Raw genomic sequence first — 6,000 nt, forward strand, 5'->3', positions numbered from 1 at the left:
CCTTATCTATAAAATGAGAGCTTCAGTAGTACTTATACAGTTATTTGAGGGATAAGTAAAAATATCCATGCTTAAATTTTTTGCATACTTTTGGTCATATAAAAATAAAATTAGCAATTGTCATTGTTTTCAAAAGAGAAATCACTAGCTAACATTTGTTACATATATAGCTTTAAGGGGAAATCTCTTGAAAATATATATACAAACATACAGAAGGGCTGGAGAGAAAGAACAGCCTTACCTTGTACACAGTAAACCCTGATTTGATACCTCACACCCCGTATTGGTTCCCAGAGTCTGGTAGGAATGATTCCTGAGCTCAGAGCCAGGAATAAGATTAAGCACAGCCCAGTGGTTCTTCTCAGTCATCATTCCTCAAAGAAAAAATAAAAGAAAAAAAAGTTGGATAGTTTAAAATTTTCAATATACCATACTCTCCCTGGAGAGTTTGTATTGTGGTAAAAAAAAAAAAGTGTGATAGATCTTTGGAAGTACAACATTCAGGAGGTACACTATCAGGAGAAAAACTATTTACCAATATAATGAATATTATTTCACTGTTAAGTTGTGCATCTGTGACAACAAAAAGTTTTAAAGATTTGTTTTAGCTAATCGAACAATTTATTTGTATGTCATCTATTAAGGGGATGGAGCGATAGCACAGCGGATGAGGCATTTGCCCTGCTGACCTGGGTTCAATTCCTCAGGCTCTCTCGAAGAGCCCGGTAAGGTACCGAGAGTATCCCGCCCACACAGCAGAGCCTGGCAAGCTCCCCATGGTGTGTTTGATATGCCAAAAACAGTAAAAACGAGACTCACAAAGGAGACGCTACTGGCACCTGCTTGAGCAAATTGAACAACGGGATGACAGTCCTACACTGCTAGTCATCTTTTAAGAAAGAAGAAACCTAGGAAAAATGGTGGAGGGATATTGGTTCTCTGGTGGCATTTGGTATAAAATCTTTGTAAGCACAATGCATGGATATTTGTACCATAGTAAATCACTATAATTCAAAAAATGAACAAAATAAATGAAAATGCTTAAGTAGCTTAAGATTTTTATTTACTTTATGTTAGTAATCAATGTGCATAATAATTCATAATAATATGGTCAAATAATTTAATATTGCAAAGTTTTGAAAGTTAAGGAACAGCTACAAATACATTCACACATTTAACTGAAATATCTATGGTTTAATGGTGGTATTTCTATTACTGTAACACAAATAAATGGGATTGGTGGAAGTAAATGAAATTAAACAATGAAGTTGAGATGCTGCCTTACCAGTTAAATTTTAATTAACACTAGTACCATTTTAAGCTTTATATATAACTTATATAAATATATATATTTATATATTTATATATATAAATATATGAAATATTTATATGTAGTTACATGTCTTACAAATACATACTTTATTAATAATCACCAAATAAATGTGTAAAATGTGTTTATTGTCTAGTTAATGTAAGTAAAAATTTTCAATTTATAAATAAATTTTGTAACTCATGTTTCACAGTCTCCTGTTTTTATTAATAATATTTTACTTTCCTATTTTGCCACTATGTATGAATAACAGATATAAGCAGTCAATACAATTGTATCATATAGATGATAATTTGGTATCAGTATAATGGATTATCATGGAAGCAACATTAATTTACGGAAGAATTTCACAATCAGAGATAGGTATGTAAAGTATTATTTTTAAAGAACTAGGATAAAATTGTATTGATAGTGAAAGTGAAATACATTTGTATTTCACTAGGGTAAACTCCAATAATTAAACATTGTTTTGGTAAATTCTAGCCTATAATATAGTAATGTTATTTCCATTCTTTCTGTGTGGCAGGGCAAGCTTGGGGCTACTCCTGATGGTGCTCAGGGATTTCACTTGGCTTTTGCTCAAAGATCACTCCTGGTGGTACCTGAGAGCAAACCTGAATCAGTCATATGCAATGCACCTGACACTTTTCACTCACTCCAATCTGATTTCCATTCTATAATTATTTTTATAATCTATTTCATCGGTAAAGAAGCAAACAGCACCCGGCCCAGACAAGGTCAGACCTGAACACCTGAAGAACCTGCCGTCAGTACTCATCAATACACTGGCTCGGCTCTTCACTCGCTACCTGTCTGAATGCAAGGTTCCGTCCCAATGGAAAACCAGCAGGACCTTACTACTGTTCAAGAAGGGAGACATCCATGACATTGGCAACTATCGCCCGATCTGCCTATTGTCTGTCATCTACAAGTTGTTCACTCGAGTCATCCTGAATAGGATTGGCAGAACACTAGATGAAGGACAACCATGTGAGCAAGCAGGGTTCCGCAAAGGATTCAGCACCATCGACCATATCCACACGATAACCAAGCTCATTGAGGTTTCTCGGGAGTTCAAGATGCCGCTCTGCTTAACGTTCATTGATTTAAAGAAGGCCTTTGATTCTGTTGAGACAGAAGCGGTCATTGAAGCCCTAGCCAATCAGGGCATTCAAGCCCAATACATCAGGATCCTCCATGAGCTGTATTGCGGATTCACTACCAGGATCTCACCATTCTACAAAGAAGTGATCGTTGATGTCAAGAGAGGGGTGCGGCAGGGTGATACCATTTCACCGAAACTCTTCAGTGCCACCCTCGAGAACATCATGCGACGACTGGAATGGGAAGGAATGGGAGTGAAGATAGATGGTCGGCAACTACACCACCTCCGCTTTGCTGATGACATTGTTTTAATAACACCAAACATCAGCCAAGCGGCACAAATGCTGGCCGACTTTGACCGTGAGTGTGGAAAGGTAGGACTACAGCTGAATCTTACGAAGACAATGTTTATGAGAAACAGCCTTGTTCCTGACGCCCCATTCGCTCTCAATGGAACAACCATCTCCGAATGCAACAGCTATGTGTACCTAGGTCGAGAGGTCAACATGACAAATGACCTGGCACCCGAGCTGCGCAGGAGGAAGAGAGTGGCTTGGAACGCCTTCAAGAACGTCGAAGAAATAGCTAAGAGGACGAAGAACCTCCGGCTCCGGGCACATCTCTTTGATTCCACTGTTCTTCCTGCATTAACATATGCCTCAGAGACCTGGGCCCTACGCAAACAAGATGAGAACGCCATTCAGGTCTCCCAAAGAAGAATAGAAAGAGCTATGCTTGGAATATCACGTTTCACTCAAATGAGAGAACGAATCCGGAGTTCTGACATCCGTCGATGATCAAGGATCAGGGACGCTGTCTCATTTGCCAAGGTGTCGAAAATCAGATGGGCTGGTCACGTAATGAGATTTAAAGACGACCGTTGGACTAGAGCTGTTACTGATTGGATTCCACGGGATGTCAAGAGACCGTGTGGCCGCCCACCTACCAGATGGTCAGACTTCTTTGTCAAGATCATGAACGATCGGTTTGAGGCCCTCCATGTTCCCGGAGCGAAGAGATGCCATTGGGCTACACTAGCACGCGACAGGGACAAATGGAGACGTTACTGGCGCCCGCTCGAGCAAATCGACGACTAACGGGAAGTTAAGTGATTAAGTGATTAATCTATTTCCTATGTAATTACTTAGTAACTGTTCGAATAAAAATTACACTAACTTTTTTTTAAATATCAAAGTACTGCTATTTAATCAGCCATTGAATGAGCTGATGGAATTGGGCATGAACTCCACATTACTTTAAAAAAACAATTGAATATTCATGAGATCATTACAAAGCTGTTCATAATTGGGTTTTAGTCATACAATGATCCAGCACTATTAATCTACCAGTGTACATTTCCCACCACCAATGTCACCCATTTCCCCATCACCATCCCCCAACTCCCCACCCCTACCCCTACCCTCCCTCTATGGAGGCACTTCCTTCTTGCTCTCTCCTTTTCCTTTTGTTCATTATAGTTTGCAGTACAGGTGCTAAGAACAAACATGGTGTTTGTTCAGGGCATTCCTATTTTTATCAGAACAGTAAGGCTGGAGTAGCTTGTCAAATGGGTGGTCATTTGGGTGGCCATGTGACTGCCGAGGTTTTTGGAAGTACGTGGAGATGGGGGCAAGTAGCCCATCCTGACTCCGAGAAAGTCTGTAGATTTCAGTCATAAAATCCATATATAAGAATTTTCAGCAGATTATATCTTGGTGAGATCCATACCAAGACAGTGGAGTCAGGCCAGGGGTGTGGTGCAATTTTCGATTGTGGAAGCACGTGGTTGCTGGGGGGTCTGCTTGGGTGGGCACCAGGCCAACCTTCCCCCGTTTAATTTACCTTCTTCTGTAAGTAAGTATGGAGCGATAGGACAGCGAGTAGGGCATTTGCCTTGCATGCAGCCGACCTGGCCGACCCAACTTTGATTCCTCTACCCCTCTTGGAGAGCCCGGCAAGCTACCGAGAGTATCTCACCCGCATGGCAAAGCCTGGCAAGCTACCTGTGATGTATTTGATATGCCAAACACAGTAACAAGTCTCACAATGAAGACATTACTGGGCCTTCTCGAGACGTTACTGGGCCTGCTCAAGCAAATCAATGAATAATGGGAGGACAGTGCGACAGTGCTCAGATCAGCTATGGGAAGGTCCAAGATTAATCGCAGTTTTTGATCTCTTTTGAGATTTATTTATGGGTCTTTGAAGCAAGGCCGGTAGTAGAATTTCCGTGGTGCCACTGGAGTTGGCTCGTGGGGATGACTGCCAATGCTTCCATAAGTATTGGGCAGTGGCAGGAGGTAGCTCATCCCAACTCCGAGAAAGCCTGGAAATTTCATACATATCTACATTGCCACATACCAGAATTTTCAACAGATTATATTTTGGTGAAATCCATTCTGAGGTGGTGGAGTCAGGCCAGGGGAATGGTAGCGGTTTTGGATTGTGGAAGCAAGCTGCTACTTGGGGCTCTGCTTGGGTGGGCCACCAGGTTAACCTGACCTGTTTGATTTACCCTAGTCTATTCAGTCATGCACAGGTCTGAGATTAACTGCGGCTTTTGTTCTCTTTCAAGATTTATTGATGGGTCTCTCAAATAAGGCTAATAAATGAGTTTGTATAGCTGAGCTGGAGGTGATTTGTGGGCATGGCTTCCACATAAATAATATTTGACCATTTAAATTCTTGGTTAACTTGGTCCCAAGTTGTTGGGCTCCATTCAAAGGCACAACGGGGTATCAGGAAGCCTGAAGTCACCATGAGGCTGCTGATGCACTCACCCCATAGGTACAGGTTGACCTGCTGGCGGCACTCTACCCCCAACACTAACTTTTCTAAAAAAAAAACCCGATTTTAAATTGATAAAGTATGACTGTGCCTTCATGGTCATTATAGTTCTGCACAAATGAGCTACAAGTTACTTTTGTCATTGTAGTGATTCGTTTTATATAAATAGCAGGTTTGATGATGCCTTCTTTCACTTAGAGTGTAACCATGGGTTAAAGAGAACATTTTACCAAAATATTTCAGAGGAACTAAAGTCAGAAAATCTCAAGTGTTGCCTATAATTTCATTCCCTATGGTTTATTAGCTTCACCTTCTGGAAAAGCATGACTTTAAATAATTTAGAATCCATAGCCTTCTCTCAGAAGGTTCAAAGCACAGTTAAGAAACAAAATTTGCTTATAAGTTATTTCTCTAAAGGGGGAAATAAATAAAATCAGTTATTTTAACAGGATTGTTTAAAGTCTAATGTTCAGTTCTTTAGACTTTAGTATTTTTAAAAAAATAACTTACCCTCTAGTTATAGTTTAAAAAAGTTAAGTCAGAGAGAACATTTAAGCTGAGACATGGAGAAAATTGACTACAAGTTACTTAAGGGCTTTGGTCTTTGATCAAATGACCTGTGTCTTATTGAGTTTCTGAAATTGGAAAGCTCGTTGTCTTCAAAAATCACTTTATCTTTATCTTTCTGAGACTTAATTACCTTGTATAATAATTAGAGATTGGATTAGGTGATGTTGAGCTCTTTCAAGTCTAAAATTACATTTTACACAATTACAGAT

The sequence above is a fragment of the Sorex fumeus genome, unplaced genomic scaffold (assembly GCF_029834395.1).
Source record: "Sorex fumeus unplaced genomic scaffold, SorFum_2.1 ptg000013l, whole genome shotgun sequence".
NCBI lineage: Eukaryota > Metazoa > Chordata > Mammalia > Eulipotyphla > Soricidae > Sorex > Sorex fumeus.